Raw genomic sequence first — 12,596 nt, 5'->3', positions numbered from 1 at the left:
ATACATCTAAATTAGATTTGACCCCAAAGAACATGAAGAATACGACAATATGAAGGCATGCAAAGACATTCTGGACATGTTTACCTCTGTGTGTGTGTGTGTGTGTGTGTGTGTGTGTGTGTGTGTTGTGTGTATAGGAGCAGTAGTAGTAGTGGTAGTGGTAGTAGTAGGAGTAGTAGTTGTAGTATAGCCATAGCCTCTGAAGAGTTATAACTTAGAGGGTCACAAGGGAGCCTGTTGGAATGAAAACACCAATCACCAAAAGCATTTTAGATTGTTACTTGATTATTCCATTTTAGGAAACAAGTGACATACATAAACTTCTTAAATTTCCCTTGGAGCTTATTAGGTTATTAGAATTCTTTAATTGAATCTCAGAATGAAGAAGGATACTGAAATCCAGGTACTACACATCAGGCATGTAGTAAGTGTTACTTTCGTGTACTAGTAGCAAGAGAATGAATTTCAATAAATTGCCCAGGTCCAGAACCATTTCCTTGATAGAAAGTACAGCAAAGATTACTAATGTAGAGCACAAAATCAGAGCAGCTTGGAATTAAGAAATGTATTTGTTACATTTTGCAACTTTGCACTAATAACAGTATCAGCTTCAACATTACGTTCCCCAAAATGTCTAGAGTCTCTACACTGAATGTGGACATTTTGTTGATTTCTTGGTTGCATGCTGTCAGTCAAGTAGATACCAATACAAATATGAAATTTTCCTTCTCTGTCTTAAAGTTGTGTTCAGCACATCAATTCTGTTTAATTAACAATAAATACTTATAATAAAGGAGAACATTTTAAAAACATTTTTAAAAAAACTTCTTTGATCAAGGAGATTTTATTCTAGAGCCATTCATTCATTTTGTAGATAAAGGAGAAAATGGTTCAAGTTTTTCCATTCCCAGTCTGTGCAACCTCAATCCTATTCTTTAGAATAATAAACACTAATATAAAAATTTTCATCTCATCATGTTCCCAAGTATATGCTTGATATCCATTTTCTCTGAGAGAAGGGCTTGGCTTCAATAGCTCTCAAAAAAAAAACCCCAAGCAATATTAAATAATACAACAGATTTGTATAAATGCATTATCAAAAAAAATGTCCTGTACATTTCTTTCTGACGCATAAAGTATGAATAACTGTTTCATAAAACTTATCCTTGCCTGAGGTAGGAACATCTTTTTAGGTTTTTTATCTTGTCTCTGCATAGTTTAAGGAATAAGGAATGTCAAGGTATATGTCAATGAAATTCAATGGTTTGCATCAACTAAAAGAATCCTTTTAAAAATAGCTTTATGAGGCCCTTAGGCTGATTTCACCAAACATGACACTCTGGTCATGCATTCCATTACCAATATTACTGAACTTTGGGTAATTTTTCCTCATTTAAGAGTTCAACTGATGGAAGATGTGAAATACTTTCCTATTTAATTTTTTGGAATAATTTCTCTTCTGCATGTCTAGATCTAAGTAAGCTTTTGTATCCAATCACAGCAACCTCAGGGAACTCTAGAGGGATAAGAGATACGAATAATAAATTCATGAAGCTTATTCCAATCTTGCCTTTTTTTCCATTTTTGATTTTTTTTCTTTTGGTACTTTATGTAGTGTGGATCTATCCATGAAAAATTAGATGTAGAATTTAGGCAATTATCTGGATAAATCAGCTCAAAAATAAAATGATGTTTATGTCTGAAATATCCAACTCATTATATCAGTTCATCACTTTGGTTTTTCTGTGTAGACACAATCTCTAATTCAAATGAACTTCTTACCTTTCCTATAATTCAAAACCTTTCCTTTACTGCCTCCTCTTATTTCTCCATCATCTCCAATATCATCATTTCTCATATTTCACTGACTTTCAGGCTAGACATGTGATTCATTTTTCTTCTTTCATGATCACCCAAACCGCTGACCAATGCTTCTGGAATAAGACTACCTTTATCCTACAATATTTCCCAAAGTCAGTTAAGATCTCATTGTGATGACTCCAAATAATTTCTTTCTATCCTCTCTTTCAATTCTTTAGAGCATCAAATTACTCTTGCCACTCTAACAAGATGTCTTATGCCTTTGGCTTCTCACAGTTGAATTCTAAATTTTCTTGAACTACAATATCACAATTCTCCTGACTTTTTTTCTGTCTTCTTTCCTTATAAACTCATATTTCTCTTGTGCTTTTCACCAAAATCTACATATATATGTATAGTGTGTTTCTACTAGGAATAATTAACTCTAAGATGAACATTTTTTAAATAATAGAAGCAAAGAATTCCAATTATTCATATTCTAATTTACTTATTCACAAAGGAGGATAAAATCTTCCAAAAGGGTGTGTCTTTCAAATGGAAATGGATCCTTCAGTAAGAATATTTGCCCAGGAAGTACAGTTTACATACGATCCTTTGTCAGTTGATTTATGAAAGCAGCATTGGCACAGAAAAATAGCAAATGCAAATCCATTCCACAACTTTCTTATAATTAGCTACTGGCAATCAAAGAAAAAGAGGACTGGAATATCTGCTTGAGTACTGTTAAAAAAAATATGGAAAAGCAACAAGGAAAAAGATCATAGTAAATGATAAGATATTGCTTTATTTTAAATTTAAAAGTTTCAAAAATAGGGAAAAAGAACAAACTCTGCTCTTCATTCATGCCAAGGAGAAGAAATTATGCAGCCTAGAAAGATTCAAATTATTCACCAAACAGAATATTCTTCTCTGGGATGATGCATTTTACTTCAGTGGGATTTCAGACAGGCACTCCCCAGCCCACCCACCAGACCCCATAAATGATATGTGGAGGCTAAGAAAAGGATCCTCAACATCTTATTGAGATTTTACATTGGCCTTGATTATTCGGAACTCAATATCAGTGAGCATTTATTAAGCACCAACTATGGGCCAACTATTGTGCTAAGTGCTGGGGAGACAAAGGCAAAAAATAGTCCCTGATCTCAAGGAGTTCACTGTCTAATGGGAGAGAAAATATGCAATTATGTGCAAACAAGGTCAGTTGGAGACAATCAGCAAAGGAAAGGCACTGGCACTATGGAGGATTGGGAAAGACTTCTTCTAGTAATTTAGATTTTAGCCCACACTTGAAGGAAACCAAGGAAGCTAAGAGGCATAATCTGCTCTTGATACTGTAACTTCATATCCTGATCCCATCGTAAAAATGCAAAAAAGAATTCACCATAGGGCACGGAGTGAAGTTATTGGTAGCAGCTAATTACAGCATATGTGAAATGTGGAGTGAGAATCAGGGATGGCAGATGGACAGCCAGAATGTTATCCTGTTATCTCTGAAATATTAAAATAATTAGTGGAAGGCTTTTGGCATTTTGGATAAATCTCTCTGTGACAGACTTATGGAAAGAGAAAGACAAAAATTGCATAGGATGAGATGTGGAGGAATTCGGACCTGTACTGGTGAAGTGAATGCTCTCAGGAACGAGATAACAGCTCAGCTGAGGTATTGATGACATATCATTTGCTAAGAAGATTACTAAACAAAGGGGGCCATCTCCAGTCATCCTGATCTATATCTGGCCACTGTACCCTGATGGCTCTGGAGGAGAAAATTAGGTTGGTGACTTTGCACAGCCCTTCCTCACTTAAATCCAATTCACTTGCAAGTTGTGGCATTACCTTCTTGATGTTACGGTCCTCTTCAAGAATGAAGGACAAACAAGCACTAAAGCAAGCAAGTACGCACTAAGTTCCTTTAGTAAGTGACCAGAGGTGGCATAGAGTCAGAAATGGGCCTGGAGTCAGAAATGCTCATCTTCTTGAGCTCCAAACTGGCCTCAGACACTTATTAGCTTTGTGACCCAGAGCAAGCCATTTAACCCTGTTTGCCTCAGTTTCCTCATCTGTAAAATGAGCTGGAGAAGGAACTGGTAAATCACTTATCTCTGCCAAGAAAACGCCACATGGGGTCACGAAGAGTCTGATGTTACTGAAAAATTACTCAACAACAACACCCAAAAGTTGTCATCTACAATATCAACTCTTAAAAAAAAATCACCTACTTGTCCTATTTTCTGGCAGTCTCATCCTTATAAGCCTTAAGGTGCAATAACAGGATAATTGCCATGTATATATATTAATTATAGGAGGCCAATTGGAAAATAGTCAGAAAATGCTCAATAATCTTGACAAATAAACTTAGTCAAAGAATTCATAGACTAGAGGGAATTTAGATAAGATGTTTTGTGCAGTTGCATAAGTAAAAGAGTGAGTAGTTGTTTTGAACACCTTGAAAATTTACCCCGGTAGATAGATTTGAAAAAATAGAAAGACAGCAAACAGTAATGGTGTGCTTCGGTCATCAGGCTGTGACATTTCTGTTGGCTCCATCTGTGGATAAACTTTATTCTAAGCGGCAGGGGAAGCAACAAAGTAGCATGTTTCCTAACGGGTTGATTATGTTTTTCTTCGAGAAATATTTGTTTCTTTTGTAATGTTTGCTACTATATTTAAAAACTATCTCACTGTAAGCTAATGACATTGCTTCTTCTTTGTGTCACCAATGCTTACCATGGTTCCTGGCACATGATAAACTCTTAATAAATAAATGCTTGTTGATTGACTGTTGACTGACTGGCATACTAGATTCTTGCATTTGGTACTCTGTTGTATTAAATATCTTAGAAGTGGCCAGGTAGGTGGTATATTGATTGGATAGAGCACCATGCCTGGAGTAAGGAAGACTCATCTTCCTGAATTCAAACTTGGCCTCAGACACTTACTAGCTGTGTGATCCTGGGCAACTCACTTCACCCTGTTTGCCTTCAGTTTTCTCATGTGGAAAATGAGCTAGAGAAATAGCAAACCACTCCAGTATCTTTGCCATTAAAACCCCAAATGGGGTCATGAAGAGTCAGATATGACTGAATACCAACAACAAAACAACTAGATGAAATACTGAAGGCTCAGAGTCCTAGTTATGCCCAGAGTTGCAAAAATATTAGGTCCCTGTGAATAATGAATCCTGAAAAGCAATGCTATTCTTTGAATTTGCACTATTTGAAGTTAATTATATGTAAAATATTGTGATTGGTTCCAGCCCAATGGAAATATGGCATGCAAATTCAGGTAATGCAACTTCTTAATGAAATTCATCCAGATCTGGCTGCACTGCTTTAATGATGTTTAGCAGAAATATCCTGAAAGTTAACAAAATGAAGATTTTCCACATGAAGTTAATGCAGAAGAATTAGAAAGTATGTTGAAGCTGAACAGGAGAAGAAGTGATCATTGCTGCAGAAACAGGAGAATGTTTTGAGTAAACTGACAAAAAAGATGTCTCTGAAGCAGAGGTTCTTAATCTGGGGTCTGTGAACTTGTTTTTTTAAAAAATATGTTTATGGTCCAATCATTCTGGAGAGGTTTGGAGCTATAAAACTGTGCATGCCTTTTGACCCAGACTTTTAGGTCTGTATCCCAAAGAGATTATACAAATAGGAGAAGGACTCACATTTACAAAAATATTTATAGCAGCTCTTTTTTGTGGTGGCTAAGAATTGGAAATTGAGGGGATGTCCATCAGTTGGGGAATGGCTGAACAAGTTGTAGTATATGAATGTAATGGAATACTGTTGTGCTATAAAGAAATAGTGAGCAGGTGGATCAGAAAAACCTGGTAAGGCTTGTACGAACTGATGCTGAATGAAGCGAGCAGAACCAGAAGACTCACGATGGAAAATGCTATCCACATCCAGAGAAAGAACTTTGGATCCTGAATGCAGAGACTATTTGTTCTCCTTTTCTTTTGTTGTTTTGTTTCTTCTTTCTCATGGTTCCTCCCATTTTTCTAATTCTTCTTTAAATCAGGACTAATGTGAAAATATGTTTAGTATGAACATATAAGTAGAGCCTATATCAGATTGCATGGCATCTTGGGGAGGGGGAAGGGAAGGGAAGAAAATTTAAAACTCAAAATCTTATGGAAGTGAATGTTGAAAACTAAAACTGAATTATTAAAAAATGAAAATCTTAAAAATAATTAACAGAATTCATTTATAATCCTGTGTATTTTATTTTATGCATTTAAAATCATTACTCTAAGAAGAAGGGTCTATACTTTTCACGAGACTGTCCAAGGGATCCATGACACAAAAATAATTAAGAGCCCCTGCTTTAATTTAAACTGATTCTTTTATTGAGGAAAGAAAGAATTTAGAAGATAACTAGTTCAATCTTTGATTTTGAAACTACAATCTGTTCCCAGGAAGGTATGTAGGAATATAGCTATAAACCAAATGTTGAGTGGAGTAAGTTCTTAGGTTTATGTCCTGGATTCCATTCATATTTACCCTAGGTTCCCCTTCATTTACACCTAAACATGGCATAGATAGTTTCAACTTACAAATGAATTTTAAGATCAGAGATTTAGATCTAAAAGAGACCCTAGAAGTCATGTAGCCCAACTCCCTCATTTGATAGATGAGGAAACTGAATGTCAGTGAAGTGAAGTGACTTGTTAGATGGCAGAGTTGAGATTCTAACTCAGATCTTGTGACTTTAAGTTCAGTGCTGTTTCTACTATACCACCCTTATATACCATTACATGGTTTATACAATTTTCCTCCAAAAACCCATTGATTCCACTATGACAAGTATTACTTATGCCCATCTTGCAGATTAGGAAGTAGAGTTATGGAGAAGATTGTTTATTGTCTAAGGTCTCTCCCAGATAGGTAGACATCAGAGTAAAAGCCTAGGTCATTTAACTCAAGTCTGGTAGCATTTCACTATGCTAAAATGTAAGCTAATTGTTTGCAACTCAGAATACATTTTCCCTAAAAACAGTGCTATAAATGGTGATTAGGTTCTCTATCCAGCTCATACAAACCTACTTTATATATAATTAACCTTCATCTATTTTGTAGTGTTTTCATAGCATACAAACACCACCAATGACAAGGTTTCAGGGCTAAAGACTGGTATCCCAGGGACACAGATCTCTCCTTACTAATTCTGCAGTGAGATCAGGGACTCTCTGAATATCAATCCAACAGTGGTGACTCTCATGACCTGAATCAAAAGATCTAGGAAAATGGTGATTGAAGGTCTGGGTTAGGTATGGATCAGAAGAAACTTCAAGGGTAAGGGCATGAAGATCTGTAAGAATATTGAGGGGTATTTGGTGATGAAAAACAGTGCCAGAGGTCAGCATGAGACCACTGTATGTTTGGTGACTAGAGAAAAGGAGGCAGAGAGAACAACGGGATTGATAAAGGAGTAATGGGAGGAAAAGACAGTAAAAGACACAACTTTGCTACTTTTAAAATTTGCTTTTTGCCATGGTGATGGCAAATGTGCCAATATCTTAGGACTAATATGTAAGGTGGCAAATGTCAGTTTTCCCTAATTCTGCTCAGTTTTCCCAGGACAGTGGAGTGGTCTAGTGTTACTTTATTAAATCAGGCTGATTGATATCTCAATTCATTTTTATTTCATGAAGTATTTATTATATGTGCAAGACTCTGTGCTAAGTACTAGGAATATGAAAATAGAACACAGACCCCGCTCTCAAGGAAGTGACAATCTAATAGATTACAAAAGACATGTTTAATCATGTCTGACTCTTTGTGACCCTATTTGGCTATTTCTTAGTAAAGATGCTGGAGTGGTTTGCCATATCCTTCTCCAGCTCTTTTTAAATATGAAGAAACTGAGGTGAACAGGGTGAAGTGATTTGCCCAGGGTCACACAGCTAGTAAGTGTCTGAGACCAGCCTGAGGCCATGAAGATGAGTCTTCCTGACCCCAGGCCTGGTGCTTTATCCACTACATGCCTCTTTGGAAAGACTAGTACTTCCCAAATTATGGTCTTCCCTATATAATCTTCCTCACTTTTTCACTTGGAAGAATGGAAAAGGGGAAGAGAAAAGTGGGGAGATTGTTGGAGAAGGGCTATTCCAACTCCCATTTTATAGCTGAATAAATTAAGGCAGGGAGTGGTTAGGTAACTTGTCCAAGGCCACAGAAGTACTAAATGGCAAAGGCAGAATTTGAATTCAGGTCCTCTGACGTTGTTTTTGACATCTTTATATGTTGTCTCAATATTTGGACAACAGGCCATCCCTCTCTTTTCTCTCTACTATCAGTACAAACTAATGTGGATTTATAAAGATCTTAATTATATTAACAGTATTATATGTGTATGTATATATATACATACACATATATGTGTATTATATATATATATATGTGTATTATATGTGTATATGTGTATTATATATATATACATACATATGTGTATGTATATATGTGTGTGTGTATACATATATATATATATATATACATAGCACATTTATTTATCACTTTCAGGTTTGCAAAATGCTTTCATCATAACAATCTTCTCAAGCAAGCATTCAAGGCTAATCAAGTATTGAAAGCAGGCTCCATTTTGCTTTTTCTTTTCTGTCCTCAATGCTTATATCTTCAACATAGTTTTTGCACATGGTAAATGCTTTGTCATTAATTCATACATTATCCCCATTTGACAAGTAAAGAAAATACTGCATTGAGAGGTTCTATGACTTTTTTTAATGATCATACAACTATGTAGTGTCCCAGGCAAAATTCGAACCCAAGTCTCTTGATACCAGGTCCACTCGTGTATTAAAACATACTAACTACTTCATATTTATGGAACTTTTGGAAGGAGAACTATACATGAATGCTGTGAATCTGCTCTACTCTGTTTATCTAGTTAGGGAAGTTTGTAAATACATTCTATTTGTGAGAGCTGAGACCATCAAATAGTAACAAAAATTGGCACTTGAAGGCTTAATTTTTAATAATATAGAACACAGGCAACTAGGTGGCATAGTGGTTGAGCACTGGCCTTGGAGTCAGGAGGACCTGAGTTCAAATTTGGCCTCAGACACTTACTAGCTCTGTGACCCTGGGCAAGTTACTTGCCTCCAAAAATAAAAAAATAAAATACCATAGAACACAGACCTCAAACTCCTCCTGAGCATCAGTCCTTTGTCCCTTTATTCTGAGGAATGTATCAGATCAACAAATCATTGTGAAGAGAAACAAAGATTGAACTAGTAGCAGTGAAAATTGACAAATGACATTAATTTAGAACAAACATGAAATCTAACCCTGAGACCACTGCTCTAGGATGTCCATTTCATAGAATCATAACTGCAGAGCTGGAGGAAACCTTAGAAGTCACTGGGTCCAAATCTTTCATTTTATAGGTGAGGAAACTGAGACTGAGTGACTTGCTTAAAGTCACACAGTTGGTAAGTGTCCAAGGTAGGATTTGAACTCAGCATTTCTTGACTCAAGCCCAGTGCCCCCCAACTGCCTAATATGTGCTGTAAGTGAAGTTGTATTCTATTATACATCCCCTATCAAAATTTCCCCTTTCAAAATCACTGTATTAGTTTTGAGATAGAGATGCTTCACTATAGTCTGGTCTCAGAATTAATTTGCAAGGTAAGGCTGGCAGGTAATTTGCTGAAATTACCTAATGTGTCTTCCATTCAAATTGGTTATATTTGAAAGCAATTGACTTAGATAAGATATTAATGGATCTTAAGGGAATAAGGATACACCATATCAAGAAAATGTCAGTTGGTGTGAATGAGTCGAGGGCAATTGTATTTACTTTGGCTGTATTTTTTTACGAATACTGATGGTATATGTATAAATTGTTTCCCCTGAAGCCTGGACATTAGGGTGGTATGTCATTTTTGTCTTTGTATCACACAGCACATAGCATAATGTCAGGTGTATTTTAAAATTTTGATTCAGATCTATGATTTCATGAGGGTTAGGAACTGATGAAGAACTTCCTTCCACCAACGCAAAGCATTAACTTCTCTACAGTTTCTAGTTTCAGAGAATTTCTTAGAGCATAGAGAGGTTAAGTGCCTTGTCTAAGGTCACACAAATAATGTTGGTCAAAGTCAACTGAAATCATTCCGACTCTGAGTCCAGCTCTCTCTATACTACAGTGTATAGCGTCTCAGTGCCTTAGGCATGTAGATGACATAGACTCAAAGTCTCTTAATATTTTGCTTGCCCACCTCTGTATATGCTCCACGTTATTGGTATCTTTCCTGAATTGTGGCTTCATTCATCCAACATGAATAACCTGTTGACTGACTAAGGATTATTTTTGGCATCATCGTGGAGGATGACTTGGGGAAGGAAGAGAATAGGCAGGAAGAATAATCAGGGACTTTGTGAGTGATTATTACACAAGAACTCTTAAGATGCTAAATGCTGATTAACTCACTGAGGTAGAATTCATAGAAATTGACCAGTGAATGGAGATGGGGACAGGCTGAGGGATGGTGAGACAGTCAGTCAGTCAACAAGCAATTATTAAACACCTATCATGTCCTAGGCTCTGGGCTGAAAAAAAAGCCCCCACCATCAGGAAGTTCATAGTCTAATGAATGCAGGAATAAAGTATTTATTAAGCTCTTTTTACGTACAAGGAACTGCACCAAGCATTCAGGATAAAGACAGGAAACTAATGTAGTCCCGGCTCTCAGTGGACAATTATCTACAAACAAGTTATATAGAGGAAAAATTGGAAATAGTCTCGAGGAAAGGTGCTAAGATTATGAGGACTGGAGAGGGCTTCTTGTAGAAGACGGGTTGGTGAGACTTCAAGGAAGCCTGGGAAGCCAGGAGACAGAGATGAGGAATGAGAGAGTTCCAGTCATGGTGGGGACATGCTTAGAGTTGGGAGATAGAGCAGGGGGAAGAGAAAAGGAAAAGGGAATTATGGATGATGACTCTGGGTCTTTGTAATTGAAAGAATGATGGTGACCTCAACAGAAACAAGGAAGTTGAGAGAAGAAACCAGGTACAATCACTGTGTTGGTTTTGAGATAGAGATATTCACTACAGTCTGGTCTCAGAATTAATTTGCAAGGTGTGGCTGACAGGTAGTTTATAGTATAGTATCTCCCATTGATAATGGTCATATTGAAAGTAATTGACTTAGAGAAAATATTAATGATCTTGAGGTTTTTGGTCATATTAACTGGCTCCAATCAACTTGAGTGATTTGATTTGCAGAGCAAATATTTGTTAAGATAGCTAAGAAAATGTTCCTGGAATGGTCAGTTCAGTGATTTCATCTCATCACAGAGTATAAATGAATTCAGCAATTTTTTTTTTTAAGACTAAGAAAAAGACACAGAATTTCTGCATGGGAGAAACGACTGGCTATTAGGACAGACATGGATTTTTAGGAGGGCCAGCACCATGGATACACAGGAGAGGGAGTGACTTAAGAGTACTTCATTTTAATCATCTCCCCTGCTTTATTTTCCAGCTCTTCTGCTTGAAGTGAAGCCAAGCAGTTCATTACAATAAGGCAGGAGAGAAAGCTGCTGGCAACTCTGTCACCATGGCAGCGGCATCTGGAGAACATGCAAAATGCATTATTCCAGGAGCTGAGAAGATTGATTTCAGAAGTTGTTCTGGGAGGCTGGATTGTCTGGGATGTTAAATCAATTCTCTTCAAACGCCTGGATTCCGTGCAATGCCATCATCCTCAGAAGAGGAGACCCAACATATTAAATCCTGACATGCCTTAAGGATGGTCAGCACCAGGTAAATGGGAAGCCAGAAAAAAATGAAAAGGAAGAAGGAATGGGGTTAGAGCTAGGAGTCTGAGGGTCTTGAATGCCTTGGGAGTACATTATTATGGGAACTTCATAAATGCTAGATGATGATAACTTTTGAAAGGGAAGAATGAAGTTGTGGATTTTAAAAATGGATAGAAAGAAAGAGTGAAGTGATTAAAAATCCTTCTTTCCCCTAAGAAGCTTGATATTGTTATCTACTACTATTAAAAAAAAACCCCTCAGATTCTTGATAGGAAAGTTGATTCTCATGGTCAAAAGACCTGAGTACAAATCTTAGCTCTAACATTGAGTAGGTGAGTGACTCTGGGCAAGTCACCTAACTGTTCTGCAGCCTTTTCTTCCTTTTTATAATGGCCATTATGATACTTAAAATCCAATCAAATTTCGCAAACACTTACTAAGGCTCGAAGATATGCATGGCCCTGTGCCTATTCATGGAGATGCAAAGATAAGGGGAAAAATAGAACCTGCCCTCAAGGGGCTTATATTTTATTGGAGAGATATAGCATGTATGGCCATGGTTATAGATAGATGAAGATATGTGTCAGTATGTATACATATGTCTGTATAATCATGCTATGTAAGCTTATACAGGATTATTTGAGTTGGAAGGTAAGTCTAACAATGGGGTGGTCAGGGAACAACAAAAGCCTACTGAGATCTCTTTAATCCTACCTCTGTCATCCAGGCTTCGCTCTTTCCCCAGTTTTGTGCCATTTGTATACTTAATAAGCCTGCCCTCTCTGTCTTTATGGAAGCGATTGATAAAAGTGGTAAACATGGCAGGCTAAGCACAGATTCCTGGGCTCCTGTACTCGAGACCTCTTTTCAAGCTGATATGTAACCGTTAATGACTACCCCTTGAGTGTGGTCATTCAAACAGTTCTTAATTCATCTGTTAATACAACCCACATGTCTCCATCATTTCCAAATCAATAGCATGAAATAT

General features: G+C 36.8%; 1 long non-coding RNA gene across 14 annotated transcripts in view; it reads left to right on the top strand.

Annotated features, from left to right (window-relative positions):
- Positions 1-12,596, top strand: part of LOC140530917 (uncharacterized) — a 1,083,438-nt gene that overhangs the window by 792,765 nt on the left and 278,077 nt on the right. For 13 of the 14 annotated variants that reach the window (XR_011976146.1, XR_011976158.1, XR_011976156.1 and 10 more), the window contains one exon: positions 11,332-11,612. The exons of the other annotated variant lie outside the window; for it this stretch is intronic. This is a non-coding gene — a long non-coding RNA (uncharacterized lncRNA). The remainder of the gene's footprint in view (positions 1-11,331; positions 11,613-12,596) is intronic. 14 annotated transcript variants of the gene reach the window in all.

This window comes from Notamacropus eugenii, chromosome 3 (genome assembly GCF_028372415.1).
Source record: "Notamacropus eugenii isolate mMacEug1 chromosome 3, mMacEug1.pri_v2, whole genome shotgun sequence".
NCBI classification, from domain to species: domain Eukaryota; kingdom Metazoa; phylum Chordata; class Mammalia; order Diprotodontia; family Macropodidae; genus Notamacropus; species Notamacropus eugenii.
This window is presented reverse-complemented; position numbering and strand designations above follow the sequence as displayed.